Genomic DNA, 12,170 nt, shown 5'->3' with positions numbered 1-12,170 from the left:
TCGTGTAAGAAAATAATTTGGAAAATTCATAGAAAAAAAGAACGCGTTACACTCTAAGCAGCATTGTAAGGTTAACAAAATATGCCAGTTTACAATCTCGCGGGATAGATTATAATAGCGGTGTTTACAATTTTACCGTGGCATATATTATTATTATTACTAGATTTTAATAAACTTTGGGCACAGTCTATGAAGGTGTAATTTTATATTGGATTTTTAACTAACTTGTTCTGATAAAGACAATAAAAGAGAAAAAACGTAGTATATTTATTGAATGCCTAATGGATAAACTTGTTGCGTAATTCATTTAAAAAAAATCTCGCGGTCTCCTGTCACATTGGCTTGGGTTTACTTTTTGGCGCCAAGTTTGGGTGTTTCAAACATACTGTTTCCGAGTCATAGAATGTCGTTTTAGTTGGTTTTTAGTATTAATTACTATTAATATAAAATAATAATTATTATTTGTAATAATAAAGTTATTATAGTTATATATCCCGTTGAGTTTCTTTCGCCGGTTCTTCTCAGGTCCGAGGTGTTAAATTCCGAACCGGTGGTAGATTTTTTACTATCAATAAGCAAGTGTAAACACTTCTATATTGAATAAAGATTTTTGACTTTGACTTGACTTTGATTTGTGTATATAGTTTTAAGTCATTTTAACTTCTGTTCAGTAACAATATAGTATTCAAAATGATGTACAATAATGTACTTACTTTGAAAACGAACGACATGGCCCAATAACCAGAAGTGGTCTATAATTGAGATCGATTGTTCTAACGACCGGAAAGTCCGTGAGAATTTGAAAGATTACTAACTAAAGTCGCACTTCTTGATAAATGTAATTATAATTAATTAGTTAACCATTTGTAATACTTCAAGGGCTGACTACAATAACTAGCAATAATTTACAAACGTCAACTGAGTTTCATGATTTTTTTTTTGTATTTAATGGTTAAGGATAACGTCGTGAGGTAACGTGCATAAAATTCCACATGCATGAGTAGAGGTGATAAAATGGTCTACTTAATAAGACAGGAGGCATTTGCCGAGCAATGAGCTAACTGACGTCATATTAGTAGTGAATATAGTAGATCAGGTAGTCCGACTGTACACTGCACAAACGTCGCAAAAGATTCTGAAATTCAACTCAGCATAAACCCGCGTGACGTTTAGTCCGCAACCACAGCTAACAGTCAACATTAAAAGTAATTATTAGCTTTATTCAAATAGGTTTTATATGATTACAAAGTCAAAATCAAAAAGTTTTATTCAATATTTGATTTACACTTATTTATTGATTGTCAGGAAAAAACATTCACCGGTAGCAGCCGAGATTACTATTCAGTATTATATGAACCTCATGACGACACAAATTCTCGTGTTCGATAATATTTTGTGTAGAAAAACAACCAAGAAATTTAATTAATCACAATCAAAATAGACTTTATTCAAGTAGACTCTTGCACTTTTGAATATATTTTTTTTTTATGATATCGATAGGCGGACGAGCAAAAAGGTCACCTGATGGTGAGTGGTCACTACCGCCCATAGACAATGGCGTTGTAAGAAATATTAACCATTCCTTATATCGCCAATGCGCCACCAACCTCGGCAACTAAGATGTTATGTCCCTTGTGCCTGTAGTTAAACTGGCTCACTCACCCGTCAAACCGGAACACAACAATACTGAGTACTGCTGTTTAGCGGTAGAATATCTGATGAGTGGGTGGTACCTACCCAGACGGGCTTGCACAAAGCCCTACCACCAAGAATCTTCTATACCAAGATTTAACTTTAAAGTTACCACTGGTATGTAGATTTTACCGAAACCATCGGACGAGAAACTCAGTAGTTACTCTCTTACAAATACAATTATAAAATTTATATTCCTAGCTGATAGTCAACGAGTACACACTCGTTTATTATAAACATCACGTATTGAGCAATAAACCTTATTCATTACTTTAATTTATGAAAAAAATTTAGATTCATAAATGTTTAAAGGTTTTTTTTTTTTTAAATTAAGTGTCTCTGCCCTTTGATTTGGACTTTGATTTATTGATTTGATTGTTTATTTGCGGAGTCGGAAACTTGATTATTATATTCCGACTCTTATAAAACACAACTAATACACTAATGAGGTTATATATATCAATGAGATTTCCCTGAAGCGTTTGAACGAATCTATCGATGAATTATTTCGAGTGATATATGAGAATTACATAAATAAATAAAGTATCAAAATTTCAAGGTTATTTAATAATATAATCTAAGCAAAATACTTCATAAAAACATTTAATACGATTTGTTGATAATGTTCTAATTATAATGTTTTGAATTTTTATAGATTATCTAAGTCTAAGCAAAAAAGATCACGCGCGGATTGCGGCGCGGCGTCGCCGAGGTCGTTTTCGAGCGTTCGCATTTTTGTATTTAAAACTTTTTATATAATATCATGTACATTATTATAAATAATAAATATATTATAAGCTTACTGCTGGTTGTGAAATTATTTTAAATAACAATACTTTAATTGTAAAGTTGGAGTTCGACTTTCTTCCGCGAGTTTTTAACAAAACAAGACTAAATACGTTCATAGTCATAGTACTATACCTATCCACTATATGTATACTAATATCATAAATATTATAGTAACTCGGTCTGTCTGTCTGTTGCTCTCTCAGCAAACCATTTATGTTTTGGTTTGAAGCAAGCTTGAACTTCAAGTAAGGACGTAGGCTACTTTTTGATAACAAAACGTATACATAGGATACTTTTTATGCCAACACCTGACGAAGTACCCTAAGACGCGAGCCAAGCCGCGGGCGACATCTTATATCATTTGAAATCTATATGTAAGTAGGCAAAGACGAAACAGTCGAGTGCCTTTTTCCGGTTTCTCAATCATTTTTTTTACTTGCCAGAAATATATATTTGTAATAATAAATATAATTATAAATAATACATGAGAAGTGAATATAAACTAAGAACGCCTAATTTCAATTTACAAATCCGTAAATTCAAAAAATCCTTCCGGCGGTAAAATATTCATTTTTATAAAAAAAAAATACATACATATTTTTTCACTGCCGATTAATTAATTAAAATATTATGTTAATAAATAAAATATTAATTCAATATGATAAATATAGATGATAGAATGCGTAGAGTCCGTATTGGTTAATATTCAGGCAGAATATATAAATACAATAACTCATTTATTTGATGGAAAAGAGTAACTACTGAGTGTCTCGCCTGTACTTCTGCTTAAACCCTATATTCCGAAACGTTGTGAGTTTGAAATCTACTATAAACTAATAAAAGTATTCAATAGAGTATATTTCGTTTTAAGTTTAATGGAAACGTGAACACAGGGGTTCTATCTGTATAAAGATGATATTATCCTTGAGAGGCTGCAGTTCGTAGCGATGCATTTTTATATTTAACTAATAATTTAATTAGGCTTAATAATTAAAAGCTAGCGTTAAAGGTAAGTTACAACAATGAACGGTTCACCGACAACGCACAAAGAAACGTGAATAAGTCCTTGTATAAGTTTTGAACTATGTGTGTAATGTAGCAGATTTGTAATTATCGTCAAATATTTTTCCTTCACGGTCAATAAATCATTCTGTACGAGAATAGAGTACCTCATAGCGGGGTCCCGTAATATCGTCATCTCAAGTCAATTCCTCGGTCTCGGAAGATAAGGACTTTATTGGGGTCATCCATCAATACCATCAGCACAGAGCCTCAACAACCCATATTATGTCACATGGAATCACCATCCGTCTTTTCTAGCTTACAAATTGTTATAAAAACATGCGCGTGATAATCAAAAGCACTTCTAAGTCGTCATATTATAGAAAAAAATGTTAATTGAAAACCGGTTCAGAAGAAGAACCACATAGAAAAACAGTAGTTACTCTTTTTATACCGTGTTGAAGATTTTGGAGCTGTTACCGTTAAGATTTGGGGGAGGATAAATTATTAAGACGACGAATCAGTAGCATATAACACCATCACTGTTCCGGTGCGGAGTATTATATTCGTTCAAGTATTTTAGTACATTGTTAATTAATACATTACATTACGTTCAGCTCAGTAAATTAAAATTAATTAAAAAATTTAAGGCTCGTGTCAAAATAACATTAAAAATAAGGCATTTTATTCAATACAAGATTATATTAAAGATAAATATGAGTGGACTTAGTATTTATTGACTTCTAGGCAGGATATATAATAAAATAATTGTTTACTGGCATACTCGGTAATTAAAATGGTTGGAAAGAGTAACTACTGAGTTTCTTGCCGGTTCTTTATGTAGAATCAACTTTCCGAACCGGTAGTAGCTTTAAAATTAATTCAAAGGTGTAACATGATGATTCAAAAATGCTTTACGAGCCTACTTGAATAATGAATAGTTTGATTTTATTTGAAATAAACCTTTATATCCTCATGGAAGATTGATGATATGTCAAATAATCAATTTATTAAAAAATCATTATTTTATAAATGACTGAATAGTTCGTTAACCTCTGTGTCGGCAAAATAATTTCCACGAACTATATTACAAAAATAATTGTTTATGACCACGTTACAATGTTATAACTTAGTAAATATATAATAATCGATATATTTATAGCATTATATTGCAATTATTTTAAATTATATACAAATATTTACTTAAATTAACAAAAATAAATAGTTTTTATAACATAGCGTTTAACAGCGCTCATTGCCAACACAACTTCAAACGAAATAATAAAAAAAATTACCACAAATCCAATTTCAATCGACAAAGTTATTACAATAATCATTTATAAAATTAAATAAAAACTCATCTATATTTATTGTGATAATTCATATTACACAATTAATTAAAAATATATCTAAAAAAAAAAATTAATACTAAATGTGTTTAATACAGTAAGACTCACTTGATTTATATTTTCTTGAACACGTTTTCAAATGTACTGCACCATACAGTACTCGAACGCGTCCAACACAACGCCCCGTAATTCTAATACTGACGTGTCGAACACATGCACAAACGCTGATCGCTTTAAATACATATTAATAGTTCGGGGTTGCGTTTACGAGTTTAATATTTATGAAATAAATTACGACGACATTTAACAAATACGAAAAGCTATACTCATATTAATTATTCTTCTATGCGTATTCTAACGCCGAACAGCAATACCTTGGACATCACATACATTACTCTGATCCCAATGTGAGTAGCTAAAGCACTTGTGTTGTGGAAAATCAGAAGTAACGACGGTACCACAACACCCAGACCCAAGACAGCATAGAAAACTAATGAACTTTTTCTACATCGACTCGGCCGGGAATCGAACCCGGTAGTGGCGTACCCATGAAAACCGATGTACACACTACTCGATCACGGAGGTTGTCAACGGAATGTTTATATTCCGTTCAAAATTTGAGAACGAAAATATGATGTCCCTTGAACTTTGTTACAGTGGATCTCTCTCCGTTCAAACCGGAACACAACCTTAATAAGCATCGCTGTCTGGCGGTAGAATATGTCGCACTCTTAGTTAAATACGGACTGAAATCAAAGTCACTATCGTTTAGTAATTGGTGGTATTTTTAAACGTAAAAACCATATTTTTGAAAAATGAAAAAAACACAAATCGTTTTTAATTTATAACCTTTACTTCTAGTAAAGACAATATAGGTGTTTTCGTTCATTAATTTATAAATGTATTTTTTTAATTTGAGCCAATATTTTATAATACTAATAATAATAATAACAATTTTTACCATTTTGAGTTCTGTCGATGTTTTAGTAAGAATACCCTGTAATGTGATGGTACACAGACCGGATCACTCAAAGCCTAGCCAATTCCTAGAATATTACAATGTACAACAGTACAAAGACGTGCGCAAAACACATATTCACATTGAATCAATTTCATATTCCGGATGAAGAGAGCGCGGGACCACCGGCTTCACGTGTCTTTCGAGGCAAGAGGGTGTACACCCTCTTGCCTCGATAGAGTGTACTCTATCCAAACACAATCTACATAACTATAGTTATTTTTCATGAACCACATATCCTACATGTAAGGTATAGAAATATAATGTATATATAAACTGTTAAGAAAAATAAATCATTAAATAAATATCTAAAAAATATTGACTGTAAATAATGTTCGAATCATAAGACAACATGTATAAATAGGCTACTATAAGTATATTTTTATATAATTTTACAAGTAGGGTTGGTGTTTTCTTATAAAAACTCGGACCAAATAGGAAGTGTAACCAAACAAGAAAAATAAATTTCCAAATCGGTCCACAAGTGACTAAGTTCTCAGGAAACAGACATAAAAGCTACTACCGAATCGAGAACCATCGTATTTTTAAGTCTTAAGAGGAGAGCTTTCAGTGACTCGAATATTAATTCGCATCGACTCTCGTGAATTTAAAAGTTTCGTACGTACCTATTTGGGATTTAAGAAACTGTCTGTCTGAGAATTACGCGAGATATTTTGTCACTTTTTTATATATTTTAAGAAAGCAGACGGACAAATTAATCACTAAAAGGCAAGTAAACAATGGAAATCCTTATTAATTCGCACGCAGTAGCCATAACCCATTAGCGCGGCGTGTCTCGTGCGAACTGCCGCGTGTTGTCAACGAAAAAACGCTCGTAATAACCGCGCGGATCAGAAGCGTGCTGTGTCAGTGTCGCGTCAGAGAATTATGGCTCTTATCCGTATGATAATAAACCATAGCAAAAACAATATGTTAGTCGATAGATACAAACCAATCACGAGAAATGAAAGACACAAATTAAAAATAAAAATTTTATTAAATAGAGACGCATCTAGGCAGATGTAATAAGTTAATAGGCATTAAGTGTCTACCACCGATTTGGAAATAAACGTCAAACAAAGGTCCTGAGAGGAACCGGCGAAAGAAACTTACAGCGTTTGGTTTTCTGAATGCTCTCTATAAAAATGAAATTAAATAATGATATTTTTTATGAAATAGGGAGGTGGACGAACACATGCCCCACCTCAGTCGATAAGTGATCACCACCGCCCATAGCCATTGGCACAATAAGAAATATTAACCATTCCTTACAACACCAATGCGCCACCAACACACTGGCTCACTAACCGAGTTTATGCCTCTTCCCCGTTTTAATTAACCTCGCTTTATGGGGAAAGATCTTTAACATGTCGTTCGTGGTATATTGGATACCGATTTACAGTAATTCTCGTATTTTGGGAGATCCAAGCTATTGACTTCATTTTAAGTTCATAATTAATATTCGAATCGGTTCAGCTTATATAGAGGAGACTGGTCTCCTATTAAAGAACCTCGAGGCCTCGAGAAAGATATGTTTGGCCCAGCAGTAGAATATTAATGTCGTTACACCCACGAAACTTCACGTATATTCAAAAGACTTTTTATGAATTTCGAAACCTATGACTTTATGGATTTTTTATTATTATTATTTTTTTTTGTTTTTTATGGTATTGTTTTGATATAATTTCATTGTAAACTGCAAGCTACTTATCTATTCGGCGCCAAAATTATGAAACCTTATTTAAATGAAATCTTTAATGTCAAATAGTATACATTAGTTCAGTCAGAATGGGAGTTTGTCGATAGCAATGTACTTTAATTTTATTTACGTTTTTTATTTATTTTTTCTTACGTATTCAGCCCTATACTGCTCTAACCGGCCAGTAACTTTTTCCGCTCTCTAAAATAAATTCATTTTAAAATCGTAACAATTTAGTTAATTTTGCAATTTTCAATCAAGAATCTTCTTTAATTTTCTGCACATCTACGGCTGGAGCTCTACAAAATGAGACCATGACCGATTTTTTATGTGCAGCTATCGTCCCATAATCACTGGGACAAAAATCGACTTACGCTATTAATAAATAAGCTTACTTTGATTGTTTGATAACAATGATATACATATATCGTCAGTGGACAGAAAGAAAAGCTATATAAAAAAAATACTTTGTACTTTTGGGTAACGAGATTTAAACTAAAACACCTTAACCCGCACTTTTATGCTTCTTTAAATCTACTCGAATAAAAATATTTTGATTCGATTTGCTTTTTTCTGTTGGACGTTATGAATAAATAAATATTTGATTACAATTAGAGGACGTATCAACGGTGAACTACACGAACAAAAAATGCAACGCTACAGTAAAAACGCTAAGAATTTACTTAAAATTCAACTTTGAACAACGAAACAATTTTTAATTTTATTGCCGAACAAAAAAAAAATACGATAAAATATTAGATGTATAATCATCTAATATTTTATCGTATTTTTTTTACACAGACTATTATTACAATCGCGTTCGACCGGTTTCATAAAGCAATACCTGATCTACGATCGTTTCAATCTCAAAGGCGTGTGTAGTTTTGTGCGCTATATAGGCCACTGGATTGGCGCTGTAAGAAATATTAACCATTCCCTACATCTACAACTAACTATATTATGATACCATTCCTTTTAACAACTATCAGCTTTATAGCTTGACTATCCCGAGGCCCTGGTGCCAAAAATACCTAATAAAATAAATGCCATAAACCATAGTCGGGAATTTACGTTGCCAGATCTGATTTCCTTACGATATTTTCCTTTACAACAGATCATGAGAATGATATTATTCACCGGTTTCGAACGCGCACCTTCGTTTAAGATTCACACATTCAATCCACTGGTGCATCTGTCTTTCTCAGTATTTCCCATTAAATATAATAATGTAGCAATACAATAACCATTGTACGCGACGCCATAAAAGACTCGTCGCCTTACTTTGTTTGGTTATATGTATTTTTTATGTTCTTGTTAAGTTTAAGTTGAAATTGCTGATTAACGGTCTGCAGAGCTATTTTGAAGACTCTTCTCAAATCCGTCTGGGTAGATACCGCCGGCTCATTCCATATTCTCCCATCAAACAGCAACACTTCATATGTTAGTATGTCATGTGAGCCTGTGTGACTTCAGACGCAACATTCTATTAACACTAGAAACAAGAATAAACTTGTTACTCCAAGTACCCGATTACACAGGGTTAGTAACTCTATTTTGGGGCGATGTATACGTTTTTACAACAGGATCCCAGAAAACGTTCAAAATTATTCAATTATAAAATTCAAAAGAATTGTTAAAGAGTGTTTGTGTGCTTAAGGATATTACAACACTAATGACTTTTTAGTTTTCTGCACGCCTTGGGAATGAAATGATCGCCTCCAGGCTGTTTCAAATAACTAAAATATAATTATCATTGTACATGCAAAATGGTAAAAAAAAAATATATCCCGCTGAGTTTCTTTCGCCGGTTCTTCTCAGGTCCGAAGCGCTAAATTCCGAACCGGTGGTAGATTTTTGACTATCAATAAGCAAGTGTAAACACTTCTATATTTAATAAAGATTTTTGACTTTGACTTTGACTCACAAGAATAAACATATAACATAGTTCCCAAGGTCGGTGACTCATTGGGTACGTATAGCTCATTCCAATGGAAGTAAGAAAAAAGATAAACAAACCTTAGGTTTACGGATTTCCTGTGATTTGCTAATCTCAGCTATATTGTGCACTACTAAGAGTTATATACAGGGTTATTAGTAATTCGACGTATTCCCTATAGGAGGTGATAGTGGTGATATATTTGCGATAATTTTAACCCCCAATACGAATTATCATCAGCGCCCTTTGTGGACATTTTATTTCAATTGTTTTGTGTCTTAAGTTCCTAGTTGTTATACATTTTTGGAAAGCTATAGAAAGGGTAATGTTTATAGAATGTGTTTTTTTAAGGATTTTTGTGGAAAAAAATATTTAAATAATATCGTTCTTCGTCTCGTATTTGTAAATTTGGGCCGATAATTATTGTTTTAATATTGGCAAATAACCAGTGTTTATTCGTTTTTATAAATGAGAAGAAAAAATTCAATTTCACATGATACTTTTTTTTAAATAAATTTTTAAGTTGCATTTTTGACTCATTTTAAAATAATCTAAAAAACGTGATAACTCAAAAATGGTTTACAAATTGTCACCCCTATCACCTTCTAACGGGAATACGTCGAAAAGCCAATAACCCTATGCAGGGTTAACATATATTTATTTAAAGTACAATACTATTACACCTAACTACTTACTTCCACTTTTATTTTTCTTCCAAAATTTCGATAACAGTTTCGTCGACATTCAAAAAGGCAAAAGCCATTTATATACAAATCCATATTGAATATCATAGATTAATCAACCAATGAAATCGTGTCAATTTGCTGTCAAATATTGTTTATTTGGGTTTTTTCCTCTTGTAGTTGGAATAGAGTATAAAAATGATCAGTATTTTTTTATAGCGCCAATGTCCGTAATAATTAACGACCATTTGCCAGACAGCTCGCCTAATTTCAATATTTCAACAATTTCTTGCTGTAAATCGTCCACATTTCCTATCAATCAGTAGATCGCAGATACTTCAAGGTGATCCCAATTCTATTAATTATTACATTGCTAAAGGACATTGACAAGTTTTTAAATTGAGTTTATTTAATTTAATATACTAAACATAATAATAAGTTTTATTTATTTCAAAATAAATTTGATAAAATAAATAATAACAGTTTTTTTTCTATGCTACATAACTTTTCGCAAGAGGCACGCACACATTTCAAATTTCCAGACTCTAGCTGTAACTGAGAATTTTGTGATAAAAATAACATTTTGTCGACTTGGCCAGGGGTATGAACCCAGGGGTACATGTCAGTCACCTCCTCGTGGTGTACCCTGGGCAACGGGGCCGGCTTGAGCTTGCTCGTCGGCCACGGCTAAGACTGGCGGGAGGGATGCCGCGGGGCTGCTCCTGGTACGTCCCTGATCGGCGTCAGGGCGGACCATGTGAGTGGCCTCGTTGGCTAGGAGGGAGTGGGAGGGCTCGCTACTCGAGCCACCCAGGTGTTTTACACCGGCGGTCAGCGGCGGAGCCTACCATCTTATCCGCCGCAGGGCGTCAGCTTCGTTGACGCCCAGCCTCCAGTGGCGAACTCGGGGGAGTTCGCTACATTCTTACGTGGAGGATGAGGGGGAAGGCGCGCACTAGGCGCGCTTTCCATGAATATTCAGCCGCCTTAGGGCGGCTGCCGCTGGTGGGGTCGCGGTTGCATGCCCTTGGCGATCCCGTGGCCTCACCACTCGGCGGCATGGTGGAAACCCGAGGATGGTTTTAGTGGGTAGGACAGGGCATTAGCACTAGCGTGCCCTGGCACGGGGCATTAGTTCCCGGTTGAGTCCCACATACCCGTCCCGGTCCCCCGACCGGGCGGCATGCGTAAATGCATTTCCTCCTCGTTAAACAAAAAAAAAAAAAAAAAGGGGTATGAACCCAGGTCCTCGGAATTTGACCTTATATCTAGCCACTCGACCATTGGCAGACTAGTGGCAGTTGACGTCACGATAACAATATTATTCAGACACGAAATTATTGGTGTATCAGTTTTAGTGCACCAGAGGTTTGACCCTACATCGTTTGAGTCAATACCATTAAATACATTCAATACAAAGAATATCTTTACATGGAGTAGGTAAATAAAGAGAATAATAAATACGTAATTTTTTTATTTTAAATGAATACCAATAACAATTTATCGGACTGTAATAATATATTGTAATTTAATAAACGAACAAGATATTTAATGTCGTACGAGTGAGTATTTAAGTATGATTTTGAAGTAAAGGAAAGCTTTTGGCAGTTTTCGGTTTCGTCAAAGCCCAGCCAAAATGTTCGTAACAATTAAAAAATAGTCTCTGTGTTTACGCACACATGCCTGCCCTATAATACATCCCTTGCAGTTGGAATAAAAATAGGTGGTAATTGATTTAATAATAACAAAAACGAGAGAAATCGAATGGAATTATTGTATTTAAGTTGTCTTCTAACGATAGCTACAGTTGTAGTACATCGAAGTTAATTACGCTCGTTTTAAAGTCAACGCACATTTTTAAATAAATACATAGTTAACATTATATGTACATCGGTTTAAATTATATCACGGCCATTGTTTATATACACGCGGTCAAGGGTCGCAGCTACGGTCTTGAATATTGATTTCAATGAATTAATTAATATTGTATAATTTCATGTTT

General features: G+C 33.8%; 1 protein-coding gene across 1 annotated transcript in view; it reads right to left on the bottom strand.

The window, feature by feature from the left end:
• LOC125075012 (fatty acyl-CoA reductase wat-like) overlaps positions 1–5,077 on the bottom strand; it is a 35,717-nt gene extending 30,640 nt beyond the window's left edge. The window contains exon 1 of the mRNA XM_047686552.1: positions 4,941–5,077. The gene's annotated coding sequence lies outside the window, so the exon portion shown is untranslated. The remainder of the gene's footprint in view (positions 1–4,940) is intronic.
• Between the last annotated feature and the right edge of the window lie 7,093 nt (positions 5,078–12,170).

This window comes from Vanessa atalanta, chromosome 29, assembly GCF_905147765.1.
Source record: "Vanessa atalanta chromosome 29, ilVanAtal1.2, whole genome shotgun sequence".
In the NCBI taxonomy this organism is placed as follows: domain Eukaryota; kingdom Metazoa; phylum Arthropoda; class Insecta; order Lepidoptera; family Nymphalidae; genus Vanessa; species Vanessa atalanta.
Note: the sequence above shows the minus strand (reverse complement) of the source record. Positions and strands in the feature narration are given on the sequence as shown.